The sequence below is a fragment of the Grampus griseus genome, assembly GCF_964374135.1.
Source record: "Grampus griseus genome assembly, chromosome: 9".
In the NCBI taxonomy this organism is placed as follows: domain Eukaryota; kingdom Metazoa; phylum Chordata; class Mammalia; order Artiodactyla; family Delphinidae; genus Grampus; species Grampus griseus.
Window position 1 is genome coordinate 84,627,584 of NC_139003.1, and position 22,837 is coordinate 84,650,420.

A 22,837-nucleotide genomic window follows, 5' to 3' on the forward strand; every position below is an offset into this window, starting at 1 on the left:
CATTGATGCATTGATGGAGTCCTGCGTCTTGAGGGTCTGGAAGTTGTTAGTCAGCTGCATTTTGCAGCTCCAGGGATCACCAGCTATAATACTCTGGATATGGATAAAGCTGACTCATTCAGAGTAACTCCAGGAGTTCCAGTCCAGTCAGGCCTTCAGAGAGTCTCCAAGGGACAGGGTCTTTGTGGTCAACCAATAATAACAGCAGCATTTAATTCACTTTGCATTTACTTCATATCGACTATGTGTCTGGCATTCTAGCGGGTGCCATGGTTGAGCTCACTCAGACTTCATAACAGCTCTGGGGTTGGGTACCACAGCTTCTCTCATTCTACTAGTAAGAAAGACAAGGCTGGAGAGTGCTGGTTAGCCTTGATCAGGGAGGGTGACCAGAGACTGGATCCAGAGCGATTTGACTCTGCAGCCCAGACTTCTAAAGCCTGCATTACAACAGCCCCGTGGAGTTCATGCCTTCTTGATCAGCTGTAACCCTCCAGAGACTCGTGAAATTCAACTGGACTCCCGGCCATTATAGAGAATACCATCTTAAAAAGCAACAGCCAGCCCGCATCGGCTCAGGGCCTACAACATGCGCCGGACAGGAAAGGGCTGCCATTTTATTAGCCCAGTGAAACTGTCCTCTTGTTACTCTTTGGGTCATTTATCAAAGCATGTAAATGTAGCCAAAGAACATACTCCTCGACCACTGGGAACCTGAACAAAGGCCCCATGACCCTGACGTTTTGGGGTCAAGAGCAAGGCGGCAGGTGTTCGCCCTGCCTGCAGACTGGAGCCTGCCACGCTTTACAAAGAACCCACCTCTGAGTCTCATCGCCAGAGTCCGGGGCTTGGTCCCCGGTGTGTCTGCGGGGGAGAGACCCACTGCTCTACCTGGAGCGCAGGCGGAGGAGCCTCCCCTCATTCCCAGTGTGGGGACCGCCACCTGAACCCGTGTGGGTGACCTTGCCAACGCAGGGGAAGTTGAGCAAGGCGTAGCATGGAGCGCCCCTCCTCCCGCCTCAGGACTGAGCCGGGCGGGGTCCGTGATCGCTGCGAGGAGGAACAGGCCACCAGGGGCCGCTCATCCTCCGGTCCGCGGCTGGGCGCCAAGCTCACCTTTCTGCTCATCCCTGCGCGGTGGTCTGGGGAGAGAGTGGGAAAGACCTAGAATTGTGCTCTAACCCCTTTCTGCTTGCAAGGTGACCCAAAGGAAGTCGCTTACCCTCCGGCACTTTCCCCTTTGGAAAATATATACAAAATTAACTGCCACCCAACAAGCCCCGGACGGGTGCCCCAAGAACACCAGTGGGAGATGTCTCGGAAATACGCTGGCAAAAGCAGCCCACTGGCACGGATTACTATCATTACGAATAATGACTTACCTGCTGAAGTCTAGTGTCTATATTAGAACGGCTGCATGTGTGCTGGGAGCTGTACTCTAAGTGACTCTACCCACACATTAATGGAAGGATTAATCTCCCCACCTGCGGAACGGTATTAGCAGGTCACTATGAGGTCCATCTCTCAAAACTGCAGACTTAGAAAGCAAATCTCAGGTGACAGCTACGTGGTCGGGTCCCCTCCACCGAGGGTAAGGCCGAAGAATTAGCAGTCTTAATTACTCATCCGCCAGGGTCTACAGACTTCGAGGCTGAGCCGGGATGCAGGAAGCCTATTGCCCCGTAAGAACACACTCCGTTTTTCAAGCAATTTCTCCAGTTCATTTGTTTCAAGCACCTTTGAATTCCTCTGGCATAATCACCCTACCCTTTGTCAACACAAAGTGATTGTTGAAAACGACTCAATCAGATCGTGCCATGGGCGACTATTTCCAATTATTATGATTTATTGCCTGTTTAGCACCAATGTGCCAGGCACCTTCAACAGAAGAGGTAGCTTCGAAAATGATTTTTCTTTCTGCTCCGGAGGCCCACAGAATAAAAACAGCCTGCTCAGAGTAAAGGAAACATTATCCTCCCTGATGAGGGTCAGTGACTAAGGACATCTTGGGAAGGAGGTTTAATTTTCCAGATGAAGTGGAACAAGACTTTCTCACAGCCATCGATCCTCCTATTGATCTAGGGCACAGAGTAAATTGATTAAAGAAAGAGGAGAATATTCCCGGTTTTTCACCAGGCCGGGAAGAGAGTTGTTGTGGATAAACCAGTCACTTAGTCCCATTGAAGGTAGGAATCCGGTATTATTAGTCTGAATTCCCAGCGTGGCCCCATGCTGGCACCTTTGGGCACTAAACAAATGCTTATTTAATTGATTGATTCAAGTGTGGGAGGTCAGACCACTTATAATTCCCATCACTAATCACATCTACAGTTTAGGGAATGGAAGTTTTTTGTAACAGCTCTTCAGGGAAGAGCCTGTCACCGTTTTAATTCTTCCCTCAGGTGGTTGCCAGAAAAAGACAGGAGCCAGGTACTGAGTGGTGGTTTGTGAATGGCTGAGGATCTCAGGAATGTGTTGACTAGATAAACAGGCTCCAAGTTCTTAATAACAAGAGCCAGCTAACTTACTGACTTTTTAAGAAGTCCTGTTAGTGAATATTAAACATCAAATCATTTTTAAAAATTAAAAAGCACTATCTAGCAACACATCCTTCAGATACCCTCTCTCCAGTCATCCCTGAGGTAGACAAGGAACGGTTACTGTCCTGTCCTGAATGAAACACTGAATGGTTCCCTGGTGTTAACTATGCCAGTAACACGGCATGACTTACGTTTGGTTAAAACACCACTAACTTAACCAGCAGTCTCTCTTGAGCATTCAGAGACAAAAGTCAACCTGGGAGGCATAGAATTTCTTATTCTTTCTGGAACTATCGTTCACTTGAGCACGCTGGTCACCACTGTTATTTCTTATCTCAACTTCAGGAAGGTGCTCCCTCAGTTCACAAAATGATCTCACCGACTAAATTGTGAATATTTTGGAGCACCGTTGCTCAAACTGGGGAGCTCGTTAAAATGCAGATTCTGATTCCTCGGGCCTGGGGTTGAGGCCTGAGATGCTGTGTTTTTAGTGTGCTCACAGGTGACCCCAGTACTGCTGGTCCATGGAACAGTTTGAGCAGCAAGGTTTTAGCGATTCATACACATTTTTTTCCTACAAATTGCACATAGTGTGTAATATCATTACGTTTTTTTCATTTAGGAAGACAGTACTACAATAAAACGTAACTGAGTTGTATGACATCAAGTGATGTCACCTATACAGACATAGATACATACACATTTATTTCAGGTATACCAGGTCTCGCCACATTTCTCTAAATTATGATGGTTGGCTGCGGTTCCACTTTCAAGAGAAGGGAATGAGTGATCTCCAACTGATACTCATCCTTCATTCAATTGCTATTTATTGAACACTTAGTACGTGCCCAGCACTGTGTTAGAAACTGAAGTTACAACAGTGGACAAGACAGATCACTGTCTCTGTCTAATGGGATTTGTATTCGAGGAAGAGAGATACAGAGATTGAGGTAACTATTGTGAAAGAAAGGAGCTGAAATAGAAAATGACCACTTTGGACAAGGTGATGAGAGAGGCCCGTCTGAGGAGGTGACACTGAAGTTGAAGGGTCTGCTCATGTGAAGCGACAGGGGGCCGAGTGTTTAGGCTACAGCTGTGCTCACAGCCCAAGCAGCAGCTCCTCCTTGGCGGCAAGTGTGTATTGAACGGAAGGGGGCTGCTGCACAGGCTTGATCCTCAGTCTGCATCCGAGTCTGCATCACTGCCAGCAATTCACCACCGACCCCTCTGCACTCAGCTGCCCACATCCTTTCCCGAGCCGGCCTTTGGCTCCCCTGCCTGTCTGCAGCCCATCCAGCCGCCGCACTAGCGCTCTCTGCAGGGGTTGCTGACACATGAGGAGTTTTCTGCTTGTGCACAGACCCATAAAAATCTGAGGCCCTGATAAACCGTCATCGGCAGTGATAGTCAAATAGCGTTTCTAGTATTTCTTTTCAGTTTAATTTTATTTCTGAAGAAGTGACTCCAACAAAGAGCCTTGTTTTTTGCTCAAGTGAAATTAAACCTGCTGGAAGTTGGCCATTATGTATGAGACCAAAATGCTGCAGAAATTGACACTCATTGGTTTGTTTCTAGGAAAAACAGGGACTTCGTTTGCAGAAGGAAAAAATTTCATAGGCAGTCTTTTTCAGAACCCAGTCAGAACTCTCCTGTTTAAGGTAAGGCAAACTCACTGCCTGGATGGATGCCTCCTGGGCTCTGGTTCCTTCTCAGGTGGATTATCCAGGAGGAGGATCTACCAGGATCTGTATTTGCTCATCCGGCTCCGGGGCTATAGCTCTACTCCCAGCACCTTCTGTAGGAAACAAGTGATAAAACTCACCTCTCCTTTTTGCTCCTCATGGGAACTTTAAATAAAAGTAACAAAAAGGGGCTTCCCTGGTGGCGCAGTGGTCTGCCTGCCGATGCAGGGGACACGGGTTCGTGCCCCGGTCCGGGAAGATCCCACGTGCCGCGAAGTGGCTGGGCCCGTGAGCCATGGCCGCTGAGCCTGCGCATCCGGAGCCTGTGCTCCGCAACGGGAGAGACCACAGCAGTGAGAGGCCCGCGTACCGCAAAAAAAAAAAAAAAAAAAAAAAAGCAACTAAAAGGGTGGAAGGGGATAATCCCTGGACAGGCCAGTTAGCCTCTCTGAGCCTCAGTTTCCTCATCTGCATAATGGAGATAATGCCAGTATCTACATCAGCGGTTTTCTGTGAAATTTGAATGACAGAATGCACACACAACATTTAGCACAATAGTGAGTGCCCAGCGAATGTTAGCTGTTTTTTATCGTTGTCATTATTATTTACATGTGCTTACTATGTGCCCAAAAGTGGGATAGATGCTTATTTAGCTTTTACAAAAGTTTGGGTAATTTTAATTTTCATAATAGATACCTGAGGTAGTTATTGTATCACGTAGGCTCAGAGAAGTTGAGTACTTTGCCCAGAGCCACAGATCTGGTCAGTAGTAAAGCTAGGATTTAACTCTCTACACTGCCTCGACTCTAGATCTCTTTTGCACCTCCAGTGCTCATGAATACTGACATGACAAAGGCAGGCTCAAACCCTCCAGTGGTTCTCCGACGCCTGCAGAATGGACTCCACAGTCCTTCACACGCCAACAAATGAAGAAGCCTGCCATCGCCTCTTCTCCTATCACCCTACTCCTCACATCCTGGGACCGTCTATTTGGAGTCCCCTCACATACCCCGGGCACATAGCACAGAACTTGAACAAATGAATGAGTGTGTGGAAGTATGAATGCAGGGAAGTCAAGATTGTGTGGCTAACCCTGGAAAACAATGAAAAGTTGAGTTTGGGCGTGTATAAAAGGGAGAGATGCATTTTTTTCGTTTTTCCAAGGTAAGCAGAAGAGAAGCAACCACTTGAGAGAGAAAGGCTAATTATCGAGGAAATAGGGGATGATGTTGCTGCTAATAATAATACTATAATCAATCTAGTTTTCACTTGAAAACCATTTTGTCAGGGAGGCCTCCCTGAACCCCTGAATGAGGTTAGCTCTCCATTAAATGCTTCTGTAGCATCCTTTACTGTTTTAAACTTTTCTTTTGATGATACATCACATCTGAAACCACTCATTCTATATCTACCTCATATAACAAGCTCTTCAAGGGCAAGGACATCATCCTTGTTCATGCTGAATTCACAGCAATTAACACGGTGCCTGGCACAGAGCAGATGTTCAATAATTTTTTTTTAAATAAATTTATTTATTTTTGGCTGCGTTGGGTCTTCGTTGCTGCGCGTGGGCTTCCTCTAGTTGCAGCGAGCGGGGGCTACTCTTCATTGCGGTGCGCGGGCTTCTCATTGCGGTGGCTTCTCTTGTTGCGGAGCATGGGCTCTAGGCGCGCAGGCTTCAGTAGTTGTGGCACGCGGGCTCAGTAGTTGTGGTGCACAGACTCAGTAGTTGTGGCACACAGGCTTAGTAGTTGTGGCACACAGGCTTAGTAGTTGTGGCACACGGGCTTAGTTGCTCCGCAGCATGTGGGATCTTCCCGGACCAGGGCTCAAACCCGTGTTCCCTGCATTGGCAGGTGGATTCTTCACCACTGTGCCACCAGGGAAGTCCATGATGTTCAATAAACATTAACTGCAAGATTAATAGTATTTATCCATCCTAAGGGCAGTAGTGCTTCTGCTTACCAATACTAGTAAGATGAAAAGAAATTCCATTTCTTGATAAAGGAAATCTAAAACATGATACTCAGACTGAAGCAACACACATTTAACATGTTTTAGTCCAAGCATCAGTGAGTTAACTCACTTGTTAGATAAAGAGGAAGGATCACCCTTATTACTCTCCTGCTTAAAACCTTTCCCACTGTCTTTAGGATGAAGTTCTCACTTCTTAGCTGGTACCTGGGGTTCCCAGGTACCCAACCTGCTTTTCCAGCCCCCTCTTCTATCACTAGCCCAGGCACCCCTTACCATTCCCACAACCCACTAAGCCCTTGCTGATCCCACCTTCTTGAATACTCTTTCCTACTTTCTGCATCCAGTGAACTCTTATTTTCCCTTCAAACTCCCACTAAAACCAAAACCTCCCCCAAGTCCGAAATACAGAACAATCTGTTCTCTCCGTACCCACTTCACAGCACTCTGTACTTGCCCCTCAAAGTCTAGAAATCTGAAGTAGTACACTGTGAGCTCCTTGAAGGCACTAATTGTGTCTTGTTCATCTCTGCGTCTCCGGTGCCTAGCACATGCCTGCGTAAAGCTCAGCACTTCTTCCCATGACTAAATACAAAAGAAAACCTTGGGTCCTCCTTGGCTGTTCTCTTTCCCTCACACCCAGTATCCAGCCCATCCGTAGGTCCAATCTAATCTGTCTTCAGAATCGATCCAGAAATCAGCCCCTTCTCCCCAGTCCCATCACCACCCCCTAGTCCAAGCCACACCATCTGTTGCCTGAGAACCCCAGTAGCCTCCTGACTGGTTTTCTTGATTCCACCTGCAGTGCATTCCACACATAGCAGCCACATGGGCCTTTTAAAATGTCATTCCTCTGCTTGAGACCATCCAGTGGTCTCTGTCACACTTAGAATAAAATTCAGATTCCTCACTGAAGCCCTGTTTGACCCACACCTCCCCTCTTGCATCTCCCAACCCTGTTCACCACATGCCTCCAATATGCCAAGCCCTCTCTCTGTTCTTGTTCCTTTTTTGCCCACATGACTTCTACTCAGCGTCCGAGTCCCTGCTCAGCATCACCTCATCACAGAAGTCTTCTCTGACCACCTTATCTCAAATAGAACCCAAATTTCTCTCCATCTCCTTGCGTTACCTTACTTTTCTGAATTGTACTGATTCATATCATATTTGTTACTGTTACCTATTTGTATATTGATTTTCTGTCTCTTCCACTCTGAAAGTAAGGTCCAGGACACAGGAATATTGCTTTCTTCACAGGTGCATTTTCAGTGCATAGATCTGTGTCACGTAAATAGTAGGTGCTCAATAAACATTTGTTCAGTGAAAAGTTTTCCCCAGGTTTCTGCTGAAGATGGCAGGAGGGCAGGTCTGGTGCTTGATGGCTGAGGCCATCTCCTGGGCTACCAGGCACCCATCATGGCCAAGCAGGTGGTACTCTGGGCGGGAAGGTAGTAGTCACATGCTGAGTGGGCATGAACATCCTTAATGGCTATTTCTCAGGAACAAGTTAAAGTACCTGGCCTTCCTCTGCAAGCGCGTGACCAACTGGTCACCTGGCCCCTACCTCGTCCAGCCACAGTCGCATCCCGTGGCGGATGGAGGAGGCATGCCGCCCACGAGACCAGGCAAGGCCAGGCTGCCCTGGCTGCTTGTGGTGTTGGATGGGATCCCGCGACCCGTGACAAGAAAAAGCAGACGGTTGTTCCTGCTGCCCTCGCGGCTGTGTCTGGAGGCTTCGTGAAAGTTTGTCCACCTGGGGTGCCAGGATCAGGAGGTTGGCTGGGAGTACGGAGGTGACAGTCACCCTGGAGGAGAAGAGGAAGAAAGCCAAGATTCTTTACTGGAAGCAAGAACAGCTCATGAGGCTACAGAAACAGGCCAAAAAGAATGTGGAGAAGAAAACCAGCCGATCCACAGAGATCCTCAAGACCCAGGGACTCCTGGTCTGAGCGCAGAAAAGACAGTTTATTCCTCATGCCTGGTCTGCCCTTCGTCCAGCGCCACCCTGGGATGTGGGCACCCAAGGGCAGCCATCCAGGGGCCACAGGCAGCCTGGGGCGTAGAAGGCTGGGGACACAGAAGAGGCCTTGGTCATTGCTCCTGATTAAGAAAAAACCTTTCTTTAAGAAGCTACTTTAAACATTTCTAAGACCTGTGTCTATGACCTACTTGTTCATGAGCGACTTTTAGAAAATCAGTGGTAGGAACAACTAGTTACTTCAGTTTTAGTATTTGCAGAAGTGAGCTGGAAAACCATCATTGGAGGGGAACCCTGCCTTGTGAATGGGGCATCTGTTGAAACGTCCCACGTGGTCATATACTATCCATGGCAGCTGTGAGAATGTAGGGAAATGCTTGCTGGGACAGAGGCTGGTGTGGTACCAAGGTCTCCATAGAGGTGCCAGGCTGGGAAGACACGCAGCCACGGGGTTACAGGCATAGCTTTTGCTCTTCTCTGTATTTGTGATCAGAAGTGAATAACTTATTTTTAAAGGGGAGAAAAAAGGATGGATAGAGCAGCTGGCTAATGGGTCCTCAATGGCGGCAGAGATATGAGAGGACAGTGTTTTGTCTCTGGATAGCCTTGATGAGATATGGTAACAGCAAAATTGGATGACTCTAGACCCAAGAGCTTTGCTTCCACAAATTTATTTTCTTTGTAAAACAGCCAGAATTGTTAAAAAGGGACTTTGCTCCCTGGGGACATATTGATGGGGATACAGTTACACATCACTTGTGGGGCCTCCCAGTCTAGAAGTGGATTAATGTGATGCCTGAGTCTTGCCCACGGACAGCTTAGACAGAGGAAGGGTTAATGGAGAAGAGGTTGTTCGGGTACTGCAGAGGTGTGAATTTAGCTGGAGTCCAAGAGCATCCTCTGAGTAGCTCATTTCCACTTCTTCCACCTTTGGCGAGAGGTGGCTCTTATCCGTTTCCATCACTTCTCCCCTGAAATAGGTATGTGATGATTGATTATTCTCATCCCTTACTTCCGCTCTTTGCCACTTCAGACAGGGATGTATTTCTGCGATGAAGAACACGATTCCAGAAAAGCTTAGAGATTAAAGATGACTTCTAAAGATTAAAAGGAAAACGTCTTTGAGATTCAGCTGACTCTGGGAATTCAGAATTCATTATTAGTTTCATTGGGCTGAGATTTATCTTAGTCGAATGGTGAGGGAGGGAGGAAGGGAAGTTACTAAGCAAATTAGTGGTGGAAACATTATTTGCAAAAGGTGTAACCAGTTTAAAAAACTTCTTCGCACCAGCTGTAAGCACAGTTTATCAGCACTATTAATTTTTCACATTTTTAAATTGAGGTATAATTTACATATAGTAAAATTCACCAGTTTCGTGTACAATTTTACCAGTTTTGAAAAACCTATACAATTATACATTATCACTACCATAATCAAGATACAGAACATTTCCATAAGCTCCCCTAATTCTCTCATTCTCCACTGGGGTCAAGCCTCTTTAAACCCCCAACCGCTGGAAACCACTTATCAGTTTTCCGTCCCGTTAGTTTTGTCACTTGGAGAATGATAAATAAAAGGAATCATACTGTATGTGACTTGTTGAAGCTGACTTATTTCACTTAGCAGCTGAGATTCACTCGTGTTGTTGGGTGTACAAGTAGTTTTTTTCCATTTCATCGCTGAGTACTATTCCGCTGCAGCACAGTGTGTTTACCTAGTCACTAGTCGATGGACATTTGGGTTGTTTCCAGTTTTTGGTGAATAAAAATAAAGCTACAATAAAAATTGACAGTCAACAGGGAATATAGTCAATATTATAATAACTTTGTATGGTTTGTTATCTATAAAAATACAGTATCACTATGTTTTACACCTGAAACTAAGGTAACATTCTAAGTCAACTATACTTCAATTAAAAAAAAAATTCACATTCAGGTTTTTGTGAACATAAGTTTTTATTTCACTTGTGTAGATACCTCGGAGTGGGAGTGCTGAGTTATATGGTAACTAAATGTTTAACTTTTTGAGAAACCACCAAACTGTTTTCTAAAATGGCTGTTCCTGTTTACATTTCCAACAAAAATATGTGAGAGTTCCAGTTGCTCCATGTCCTTGCCAGTTATTTTCACTTGTTGTTGGTTTGTTTTTTACATTTTAGCCATATCAGTTGGATGTGTAGTGGTATCTCATTGTAGTTTTAATTTGCATTTTGCCATTAATGAAGTTGAGCATCTTTTGATGTGCTTATTTGCCATCTATATATCATCTTAGATGAAGTGACAATGCAAATCTTTTGTCCATCTAATTTATTAATTTAATTTATTTTACATTGAAGTATACTTGATTTACAATGTTGTGTTACTTGCACAGCACAGTGATTCATATATACATATATCCATGCTTTTTCAGAATCTTTTCCCATATAGATTGTTACAGAATATTGAATAGAGTCCCCTGTACTATACAGTAGGTCATTGTTGATGATCTATTTCATATATGTTAGTGTGTATATGTTAATCCCAACCTCCTAATTTATCCCTCCCCCGCTCCTTTCCCCTTTGGTCACCATAAATTTGTTTTCTAAGTCTGTGAATCTGTTTCTGTTTTGTAAATTAGTTCAGTGGTATCAATTTTTAGATTCCACCTATAATTGATATCATATGGTATTTGTCTTTCTCTGTCTGTCTTACTTCACTGAGTATGATCATCTCCAGGTCCATCCACGTAGCTGCAAATGGTATTATTTCATTCTTTCTTACGGCTGAGTAATATTCCCTCATATATATATATATATATATATATACACCACATCTTCTTTATCCATCTGTGAATGGACATTTTGGTTACTTCCATGTCTTGGCTATTGTAAATAGTGCTGCAATGAACACTGGGGTGCATGTGTCTTTTTGAATTATAGTTTTCTCCGGCTATACACCCAGGAGTAGGATTGCTGGATCATATGGTAGCTCTATTTTCAGTTTTTTATGGAACCTCTATACTGTTCATAGTGACTGTACCAATTTACATTCCCACCAACAGTGCAAGAGGGTTCCCTTTTCTCCACACCCTCTCCAGCATTTATTGTTTGTAGACTTTTTGATGATGGCCATTCTGACTGGTGCGAGGTGATACCTCATTGTAGTTTTGATGTGCATTTCTCTAATAATGAGTGATGTTGAGCATCTTTTCATGTGCATTTAAAAAAAAAACAGTGTGAGTAAACTTTATGTCTTGAAATTGGCTTCTTGAAAGTCTGCCCTGTTTTGAATTCTCTTTCGATTATCTACCCCAGGACATCTGTTGAGGGCCAGTGTCATTTACAACCCCGCAGGCCTTGTGAATATGAAGTGCCCATAAGCACCAGTTTTAAAGTTGTTATGGGAAACGGCCACAAGGCGGCAGCATTTCTTCATGCCCACCTCAGGTTACTGGGGTAACCAGAGGCTTGGTGAAAGTCCTGTTCCTGGGTTGTAAATGAGAGACACCCAAGGGCTTGTGTCTCATCACTTCTTCCCGCTTACCCATCAGCACCCCGGACACATCCCAACCCCTGCAAAAGCACTCCGCTGAGGGCGCTGTCATCCGTAGGTGGAGCGACTCTAAGGAAGGAGGCTGGAGGTAGAATGCCCAGCACCAGGAGATATGGAGACCAGTTGACTTTTCAAAGCTCTTCCAGCCCAGAGGGTCCACCATCCTCTGGGTGCAGTAGGCTTGATTTTAGCTTTTGGAGGGGCTGCCTGGATCTGGAGGTTGTGGCCCCATCCAGATGGGACCCGGCACTACAGGCCATGGGGGACTCCTTTGCTGGCACATCCTTCCCAGCTCCCTAACCCGCCTGCCAGTCCAGGCTTGGAACCCAAGCCATCTCAGGCTCCAGGGATGTGACTGACACCAGCCGGGGTCCCCGAGGGGTGAGGGGAATACAGTAGGCATTTCTTTTTGTAATTTAATTTTTAGTTTATATTGGCGTATAGTTGATTTACAACGTTATGTTTGTTTTAGGTATACAGCAGCTTGATTCAGTTATACATAGATGTTTATTCTTTTTCGGATTCTTTTCTTATATAGGTTATTACAGAGTGTTGAGTGGAATGCCCTGTACTATACAGTAGGTCCCTGTTGATGATCTATTTCATATATGTTAGTGTGTATATGTTAATCCCAACCTCCTAATTTATCCCTCCCCCGCCCCTTTCCCCTTTGGTCACCATAAATTTGTTTCCTAAGTCTGTAAATCTGATTCTGTTTTGTAAATTAGTTCAGTGGTATCAATTTTTAGATTCCACCTATAATTGATATCACATGATATTTGTCTTTCTCTGTCTGACTTACTTCACTGAGTATGATCATCTCCAGGTCCATCCATGTAGCTACAAATGGTATTATTTCATTCTTTCTTATGGCTGAGTAATATTCCCTCATATATATACCACATCTTCTTTATCCATCCATCTGTGAATGGACATTTTGGTTGCTTCCACGTCTTGGCTATTGTAAATAGTGCTGCAATGAACACTAGGGTGCATGTGTCTTTTTGAATTATAATTTTCTCCGGCTATACACCCAGGAGTGGGATTGCCAGATCACATGGTAGTTCTATTTTCAGTTTTTTAAGGAACCACCATACTGTTCTCCATAGTGGCTGCACCAATTTACATTCCCACCAACAGTGCAAGAGGGTTCCCTTTTCTCCACACCCTCTCCAGCGTTTGTTGTTTGTAGATTTTCTGATGATGCCCATTCTAACTGGTGTGAGGTGATCCCTCATTGTAGTTTTGATTTGCATTTCTCTAATAATGAGTGATGTTGAGCAGCTTTTCATGTGCTTTTTGGCCATCTGTATGTCTTCTTTGGAGTAATGTCTATTTAGATCTTCTACCCATTTTTTTGATTGGGTTGTTTTTTGACAGCAGCATGAGCTGTTTAATTGGGTTCAAACTATAAATTTAATGGATGACATGTATATAAACATTTATATACATGTCATTTATTATTTCATTTGATCATGACACTTCTGGGAGGGAAGCAGAGTAGATATTACTCCCTAATTCTCAATTCTCAATTTCCCTTGGGAAATTGAGGCTGGAAATGGTTAAGTTCACACCAAGTGGCAGTACTAGGGCTTGAAGCCAGGCCTGCCCTGGTCACTCTTCTCTCCGCGAGTTGCTGACTTACTTTCCTGAAGACAAGTGAGGTCACTTCCTACTTAGCACGACCGTGAGGCTCCAGGTGACCAGCCAGCTCAGGCAAAATTCTGGGAAGGTGAAGTCTGTCCTTCCCGGCTGTGCTACAGACATTTCCACCCCCTTGCTCTTCCCCGTGCTTTAGCTCCCTTCTCTGAAGCCCAACTCCCAGCTACTAATACTTAGAAAAAATCTGTTAAATCTTCCCTGACTTTCTCCTCTTCCCACCCCAAATGGGCAGTTTTGCATTTTAATGGGGGCTTTTTGAGATATCATTTCTTGTGCAGCGGTTTTCAAACTGTTCTGTTAGAGCTTCCAGGTTCCTGAGAAATGGCCAGAAGAGCCGGAAGGTGGGCCTGGGGGTGAATGCGAGAGACTTCGGACCCACCCAGCCAACCAAAGCCATTCCATTTTTATCTGCTTTACACATTGGGCTTTCATTTAAGATTTTTTTTTTTTTTTTTTTTTGCGGTACGCGGGCCTCTCACTGTTGGGGCCTCTCACTGTTGTGGCCTCTCCCGTTGCGGAGCACAGGCTCTGAACACGCAGGCTCAGCAGCCATGGCTCACGGGCCCAGCCGCTCTGCGGCATGTGGGATCCTCCTGGACCGGAGCACGAACCTGTGTCCCCTGCATCGGCAGGCGGACTCTCAACCACTGCGCCACCAGGGAAGCCCTCATTTAAGAGTTTATTTGAAAAGAAGAATATGTTGCTTTCTAAAACATGCTTGAACCGACATATTTCTCGTGTATCCTGTAATGCAGATACTTTGGTAATTGAGACTGATCCCTGGGCATCCCCACATCCCCAGATCAATCTGGATTATCAAGATCTTAACTCGTTTAAAAAAAAAAAAAAAAATGAGTTTCCCAATCTGTTCTCCATGACACCCCCCTGATGGGTTATACCAAGCTACTGACTCCCTTTAGCCCTCAGGGCACACAGGAAGGAACTTGGCTGTTATCTGTAGACATTGACTGTCTTTGTCTGTATACTGTAGTGCACTGTCTAAATAAGCTCTTTTTCTATGTATGTCCTGATATGGAAAAGGTTAGGAAGCACTAGAATAGAGTAACAGTTTGGGCTTGGGCTCTGGAATTACGTAGTCAATCATCTTGATCTCACTTACTAGCTGAGTGGTCCTGGCAAATTTCTTAATTTATCTAAGCCTCAGCTTCCTCATCTGTGAAATGCGGGTATTTCAATATGAGGGCACCATATTTCTTAGAACTGTGTGAGGATTAAAAGAGAATATATATGATATGGCACATGGCACAGCTCCTGGTACTTAGGACACACTCAGTAAGTGGTAGCTCCACTGTTAATAGCCCCACCTAGCGCTGAGATTTGCCCTCTCAGCCATGGAGGTAAAGTTTGCCACAGCTTTACTACTGCTGCACCTTTGATTACGCTTTCAAAAGAGTATAAATGTGAAGCATCAATAAATAAATACGGTCACAATTTTTAAAGTTATTGATATGAATAACACCTAGTTTACATCTCTCTGGTAATAAAGGTGGAACAAATACGTGTTTGAAGGCCATTAAGAATGCCTCCAGGTTGGAAACAATGCTTCAGAAAGAGCAGAAGCAAAGTAAAAGAATTACTTTGTTCTGAATTTTTTTAAATGTACATTTTTCTTATTTGTATTTTGTTACAAAAAGCAATCACCTTAGTGATAGCTGAACAAATCCAAATGAGCCATTATGGTTTGAACACATCTTAAGATTTTTCTTTAGAATACCAAATGACTTCACATTACTGTCCTTTGATCTACTCTAATAATTTTTATGTTTTCCTATAATATTCTAAATTAGAAGAAAATATATTTCAATACAACTCAGTATTTTCTAACCCAGTCAACTGTGGGTTGCAAAAGGAATGGTTTTTATAAGAAATAACACTTACCAAATCCATAGATCTCTCTGCAGAAATTTTATTCATTTGAGCAGTAAAGGAATTTATGTAAAATGTGTTTCTAATATCTAGTATGAATTTTTTTATATTACCGTATATTTATCTTTTTAATATTTTATTGAAGTATAGTTGATTTACAATGTTGTGTTACTTTCTGCTGTACAGCAAAGTGTATCAGACATTCTTTTTTTTAATACTCTTCTGTTATGGTTTATTATAGGATATTGAATGTAGTTCTCTGTGCTCTACAGTAGGACCTTGCTGCTTTTCCATTCTATATACATAAAAGCTTACATCTGCTCACCCCAACCTCCCACTCCATCCCTCCCCCAATGCCCTCCCCCTTGGCAACCACCAGTCTGTTCTCTATGTCTGTGATTCTGTTTGTTTCATAGATAGGTTTGTTTGTGTCATATTTTAGATTTCACATATAAGTGATATCATATGGTATTTGTCTTTTTTTAAAAAAATATTTATTTTTATTTATTTGCCTGCATTGGGTCTTAGTTGTCGCACGCAGGATCTTTGTTGAGGCATGCGGGATCTTTCATTGCAGAGCGCAGGCTTCTCTGTAGTTGTGGCACATGGGCTCCAGAGTGCGCAGGCTCAGTAGTTGTGGCGTGTGGGCTTCTCTCTAGTTGTGGTGCATGGGCTCCAGAGCACGCAGGCTCAGTAGTTGTGCCACTCGGCTCTCTAGTTGCGGCATGCAATCTCTCTAGTTGTGGCACACAGGCTCTAAAGCGAGTGGGCTCAGTAGTTGTGGCACGTGGGTTTATTTTTTTTAAGATTTATTTATTATTTATTTTATTTATTTTTGACTGCGTTGGGTCTTAGTTGCGGCACACGGGATCTTTGTTGTGGCACACGGGCTTTTCTAGTTGTGATGCACAGGCTTCTCTCTAGTTGTGGTATGCGGGTTTTCTCTTCTCTAGTTGTGGCACACAGGCTTCAGGGCACGTGGGCTCTGTAGTGTGTGGCACGCAGGCTTAGTTACCCTGAGGCATGTGGGATCTTAGTTCCCCAACCAGGGATCAAATCCGCGTCCCCTGCATTGGAAGGCGGATTCTTAACCACTGGACCACTAGGGAAGTCCCTGTCTTTCTCTTTCTGACTTATTTCACTTAGTATGATAATCTCTAGTTGCATCCATGTTGCTGGAAATGGCATTATTTCGTTCTTTTTTATGGCTGAGTAGTACTCCATTGCATATATGTACCACATCTTCTTTATCCATTCATTTGTCAATGGACATTTTTCCATGTCTTGGCTATTGTAAATAGTGCTGCTATGAACATAGGGGTACCTGTGTCTTTTTGAATTAGAGTTTTGTCTAGATATGTCCCCAGGAGTGGGATTGCAAGATCGTGTGTTAATTACATTTTTAGTTTTCTGAGGAACCTCAGAAAACTACTGTTTTGCATAGTGGCTACACCCACTTAAATTCCCACCAACAGTGTAGGAGGGTTCCCTTTTCTCCACATCCTCTCCAGCATTTGTTATTTGTAAAGTTTTTGATGATGGCCATTCTGACCGGTATGAGGTGGTACCTCATTGTAGTTTTGATTTGCATTTCTGTAATAATTATTGATGATGAGCATCTTTCTGTATGCCTATTGGCCATCTGTATTTCTTCTTTGGAAAAATGTCTGTTCTTCTGCCCATTTTTCAATCGGGTTGTTTTTTTGTTATTGAGTTGTATGAGCTGTTTGTATATTTTGGAAATTAAGCCCTTGTCGGTCACATCATTTGCAAATATTTTCTCCCATTCCATGGGTTGTCTTTTCATTTTGTTTATGGTTTCCTTTGCTGTACAAAAGCTTGTAAGTTTGATTAGGTCCCATTTGTTTATTTTTGCTTTTATTTCTATTGCCTTGGGAGACTAACCTAAGAAAACATTGGTACCATTTATGTCAGAGAATGTTTTGCCTATGTTCTCTTCTAGGAGTTTTATGATGTCATGTCTTATATTTAAGTCTTTAAGCCATTTTGAGTTTATTTTTGTGTATGATGTGAGGGTGTGCTCTAACTTCATCAATTTACATGCGGCCATCCAACTTTTCCAACACCACTTGAGAAGAGACTTTTTCCCATTGTAGTATGAGTATTTTCAATTCAGTTCAGCTTCAAGGTGTGACAGTGTGAGGGATATTTTTAAAGTACATAGTATTGTCCCCATCCTTAAGAAATCTAATTTCATCATTCTCTGATTCCAGCCTATATGCCCAGCATTTCCACAAATCAACACCCTAACTATGGTAACTGTCCTTCTATGTCCAAGGTTCAAACACAAATGGCATTTCAGAGTCTCCATTTGGAATAACGATGGATCTACCTCTGACAGTGCCTTTGATGGGAGTTTCTGTCATACTGCCCTAGAAGAGATGAGCCCCATTTCTCAATCAGAATAGTCGATAGCAAAGGAGTCTACTGACAGTGTTTCAGCTGAGCTTGTAGAACCTCACCCAATTCAGAAAGTCATTCAGCAGCCCTGCTCCATTACCTCCCAGCTATGTAGCCTTGAACAAGGTACTTAAACTCTTTGTGCCTCGGTTTCCCCATCTGTAAAATGTGCAAGTTTACAGGTGAGTAAATACATGTCAAGGGTTTAGAAGAGTGCCTGGTACCTAGGAAACACCTCAGTCCAAGTTAAGTGTTGTCAATATTAGTCCATTCCAGTGGTGGTAATAGTATTATTACTTTTCTGAACACACAAATCCAAAAGGCAACCACTAGACTCCAGGCCCCAGCCCTAATTGAGAGGAGGAGAGAAGTGCAGGAACTCTTTTCCAGGGTTTGGGGGACCAGTCAGCCGAAGCTGGAAGCCCTAAGGCTCTCAGGTGAGGTGTGGGGCAGGAGACAGGCCCTCTTTCCCTGCAGCGATCCCTGGCTTCCTTCCAAGGGGTCTCCCTTACCCTTCAGCATAGGATAAAGTGAACTCTTCCTTAATTTGAGTTACATTTTCCCCTCCTGTACAAATTTTTGCTGCCGTAAGAGCCAGATGGGAAAACCAGTAATGCAGATACTTATTTACCACAGTAAGTAGTTTATTCCTAGTGGGTCACCTCTCTGGTATTGTCTCTCGGATTATATTCCATAAAATAAACAACCTGTTGAAGCACAGTAGGTAAGGTTTTTTTTTAATCTCGGGCATATGAAGTGAAAGAGCATTTTTATTTTTCAGTATTGCCAAGTTCCTGTGAGATAATTTAAAAGGTCGTATGTCTTTTAACTCAGAGATAATGGTGTGTGTGTTTGTGTGTAATGTGTGTCCATATATACTAATGACATGTAATTTGTAATTATGTATTAATTCGTCTATTTTCTAGGAGAGATGCAAACTGCCTAGTGCTAATAATAGCAAGGGGAATAAACTTGATCCTAACTTGGGAAAGGGATTTGCCTCTCCCCCACTGGCACATAAGATATATAGGTTCTATATCTATATATCTTATCAGCACATTCACTGGCATGTTGATTCATGATTGCCCGGGGATGAAGCTCCTTTAAGCAAAGTCATTATGTCATTATGGCTGATAAGATTACAAAGGGAAAGAACATCTGTTAAGTCAGATGGACTTGGATCTGGAACGTCACTTTACTGCATCCCAGGTGCCAGCAATGAAAGCTGAAAACTCTTCCCAATGTACTTTCTGTCACTGGAGTCCTCCTTCTGCTCTCCTCGCCCAGACTTCTTTCTTTCCTCTCCCACTTCAAATAGGCATTATCATTTCACCACCATCCTGCCTCTGAAGGCATTTGGTTTCAAATCTTCCATTTCTATTTGCGAAATAGATTTATTTGTTCAAGTATACACTGAGCATATATTATTGTGTCAACCACTATGCTAGGTATTAAGTCCACTGTGATAAACAAGACCAGTATGGTCACTACCCTCATGAAACTTACAATCTACTAGTTGAGACTGATGTTAATCAAATGAGGAGGCAACTGTGTAATTCCAAATTATAAGCACTATGAGGAAATAAAGACAAGATGCTGTTGAGAGCAGAGTATCCTACTGTGGGTTGGGGTTCTCTGGGGTGATACTTAAGAGTCCTAAAAAATGAAAAAGAACCCACCATGTGAACCGCCGTGGGGAGAACCTTCTGGGCAGAGGAGTCAGCAATGATGTACGTCCCACAATAGAGAATGAGCTTGTCCTTTGAGTAACTGCACCAAGACCAGTGTGGATGGGGAACAGGAGATGGACATAAAGCTCGGGAGGCTGGCAGGGGCCAGATCATGCAGGCTTTTGTGGGTCATGTTGATCATTTTGATTTTACTCTAAGAGCGGTGAGAATCCACCAAAAGTTTTAAGCAAAGGAATGGCATGATCGAATTTATGTCTCAAAGAGATTCTTGTGGATGCTGCAGGGAGAACCACCAGAGGCAGGCAAGAGTGGTAAAGAGAAGAGTGGGTTAAATGGTGGGAGACCACATGAGAAACAAGAGTTTGGGTGTCGTAACTAGGTTAGCTGTCCTGGGCTCCGAACTCAGGGGAGGGTATCTGGCTTACAGTATACTGCACTTAACTTCTGCTGTCTGAACAACATGGAAAATCAGATTTGAATTTCCTTTCTTTACCAGTATCCCCAAGGGTTTACAAAATATGTCCACGCTGTGGCCTTCTTTTAAGTGTGATTATCTCAGGTGGCCCACATGGGTTGCATTCTTCCAGGACTGCCCTGTATCTTGAACTAGCATGGTGAAAGTGAAGGGGAACATGAGTTGACAGAGTCCATGTGTATTTGAAAATGAGACTAATAAGGCTTGCAGGTGGACTGTATTTGTGAGGGGAGAGAGAGAAAGGAATCAAAGATGACTCCAAGTGATGGTTGTGCCATTCACCAAGATGGGAAAAATAAGGAAAGAGTGCAGAATGGACTTGGGAAGAAAAGATTTGCTTTTCGGGCTTGTTAAATTGAAGATGCCAATGAATGGTCTGAGCGGAGATACCAAGTAGGCAGATGGATATATCAGCACAGAGCCCATAGCACAGAGCTCAGCAGAAGCATTTGGGAGTAGTTGTTGTATAAAAGCACCATAAGTAGATGAGAACACTTGGGAGAGACCGTGAAGAATGCCAACAGTTAGAGGCCAGGTAAAAGAAGAGTAATCTATAACATAAACTGAGAAGGACCAGCCAGAGGGGTGAGAAAAAGAGCAGGAGAAAGGCGTGTCACAGAAGTCTGGAGTCCAGCTCGTTTCTGGGAGCAGTCAGCTGTGAGAAATATGGTGGGATGAAGCATCTAGGTGATACCACGAGGTGTCCTCTGGATTTGACAGCAGAAAGATCATGGGTGACCTTGAAGAGAACAGTTCCACTCAGGTAAGGACGAGAGAGGGCAGGCGGAAGAAGCCAACTTGGAATAAAAAGCTTTTTCCTGATTGCAGCCATTGGGCCTGGGGATGTTTTTTGGACAAAGAGTCTCCAGAAATCCCAGCAGGCACATATGGCCCATTATGTCTTTCGAGGATGCGCCTCTGTTGTTTCTAATTCTAGTTAGAACATCTCCAACAGGAAGGATGCGTGAAGCTCGTCCTCCTAGGCAAGGACTCTGAAGTGAACATGATCGCATGCTTTAGCCAGTGGCCAGGCCAGATTCAAGAAAAAAAAAAGGGGGCAGGGGCATGGGCGACGGCCAGAATAAGGTTTCAAGGAATCAGAACTGAACGTGGTTAATTCTTCTGGTTATTGTGTGTCAGAATTCCATGAAAACTAGTTTGAAATGTTACAGAAGGCCTCCCCCCGGCCCCCACAGTCCATGTCACCTAGACAGGCAGGTGAAAGGTGAGGAAGGGGCTGCCGGCCGTCTGCCCTTTGTGCTTCAAGGAGCTTTGCAGGCTCGTGCCCGGTGCGGACACCATGTGTCTCGTAGTGAACTGGAGAATTCTTGCCCAGAAAACTGAAAACTGTGGAACCACATATATAAATGTCCATCTTGAGATCACTTTAGGATGTAGTTCATTTTAATTTTAGACTAATATTCTTAATCAGTAGTGGCTTGAAACATTTTAACTTTCAGTTTCTCCCACTAATTATTTAATGACCTACAAACAAACGCTTGCAAAATTTGTTTATAATAAAAGGGATTCTTTTGTATTTTGAATAATTTCACCTTCTGGTTTATCGTTATAAGTAAGACGTTCACAAATAAATGCTAAATACTCTGATCAGTGCTGGGATCTAGTTCCTGTTGGCCTCCTCAGTGGCCACTGAGCATGTCCATTTCACTGCTTAGATCCTATTTGCAAGGTGACATCTTAGGACAATTTTCTCAATAAAAAGAGTCAGGAAACCCAGCATTTTACTCCTGGCTGACCCATTTTGTAATCTTGGTCAAGTTACTTAACCTCTCTCTGCTTCGAGTCCTCCTTCAGAAAATGGTGTGAATAATATCAACCTCCCTATATCTCAGAAGTGATTTGAGGCCAGCTACTTGTCTCTGCCACGTGTGACATCATGGTGGGGGAAAAGAGCTTTTAAAATGTGAAATATTATTAGCCTGGTGCAAGTCAGAGGTTATCACTGCAAAAGGCCTCTACAGAGGCCTTTTGAAGACTTCTTTTAACCCTTTCAGGCAGTATCTTCCTATATGGGTGGAGTTGCCACCTTCTATCATTTATTTCATTTTAAAGCTCTAACCCAGGCAGAAGCAGAACATGCTTGAGTTTTCACTGAAAACATTTGCATTTGAAGATTTCAGAATACTCCTGGAGGTAACCAAGGATACCTGAGATAGAGCAAAACCACACTTGGAATCATAGCATATGGGAATGGCTGATTTACTGCACTTATTCAAAACTTCACCTGCATGTATGCTAGTTCATATGGCCAGACCATTAGTAGACAGCCACTGAGGCACAGAAGAAAAATCTGGCTCAGCTATGCGTGAAAAATCATCATAACTCTCCCGTTGCAAGGTGCTTTTCCCTTTGGAAGTGCATGCCACACCTCTGTGGGTAAACATTCTATCTCTACCTTATAAAGGGAGAAATTGAGGCTTAGAGAGATCGAGTGGTAAATGCCAAAGGCAGGAGTAAGTTCCTGGTCTTCTGATGCTTTTCTAGGATTTTTCACTAAGTGAACATGATAATGGAAAGAAGGAAGAGAACATTGTGCACTAAATACTCCATTCAAATTTCACAGCAAAGGAGAAACTTTTTTAGTATCTGATATTCTCTGTGTGGCCAGAATTACTGGAACTATCTGCCCTCTTCCTCTCCTTATCTCTTTATAAATTGGCGTCAAGGGTAACAGGTAAGAATCCTCTACTTTTAAACAAAGTAGACCCTTAACATTCATAGACCAAGTTTCTAACACATGTCATAGGGGCAGGAATTTGAATCACATGCTGTGTGTAGGACTGAATCTCTTAGCTAGTGAGGGAGCCTTGCTGCCACGTGGCATTCAGATATCAATGTGGCGTCTTTGTTCTTCACTCATGGTCATACAGCAGTTCTATGGAAAACAATTACACTCTAGGGTGATATTCCAAAGTTTGAGGATTTCCAAAGGCCTTGGGACATATTCCTTATAAATATTAAGGGATCACTATATT

At 43.6% G+C, this 22,837-nt stretch overlaps 1 protein-coding gene across 3 annotated transcripts in view; it reads left to right on the plus strand.

Moving 5' to 3' along the window:
- Positions 1-22,837, plus strand: part of MAGI2 (membrane associated guanylate kinase, WW and PDZ domain containing 2) — a 1,326,400-nt gene that overhangs the window by 1,296,732 nt on the left and 6,831 nt on the right. The gene's annotated exons all lie outside the window — the stretch shown is intronic.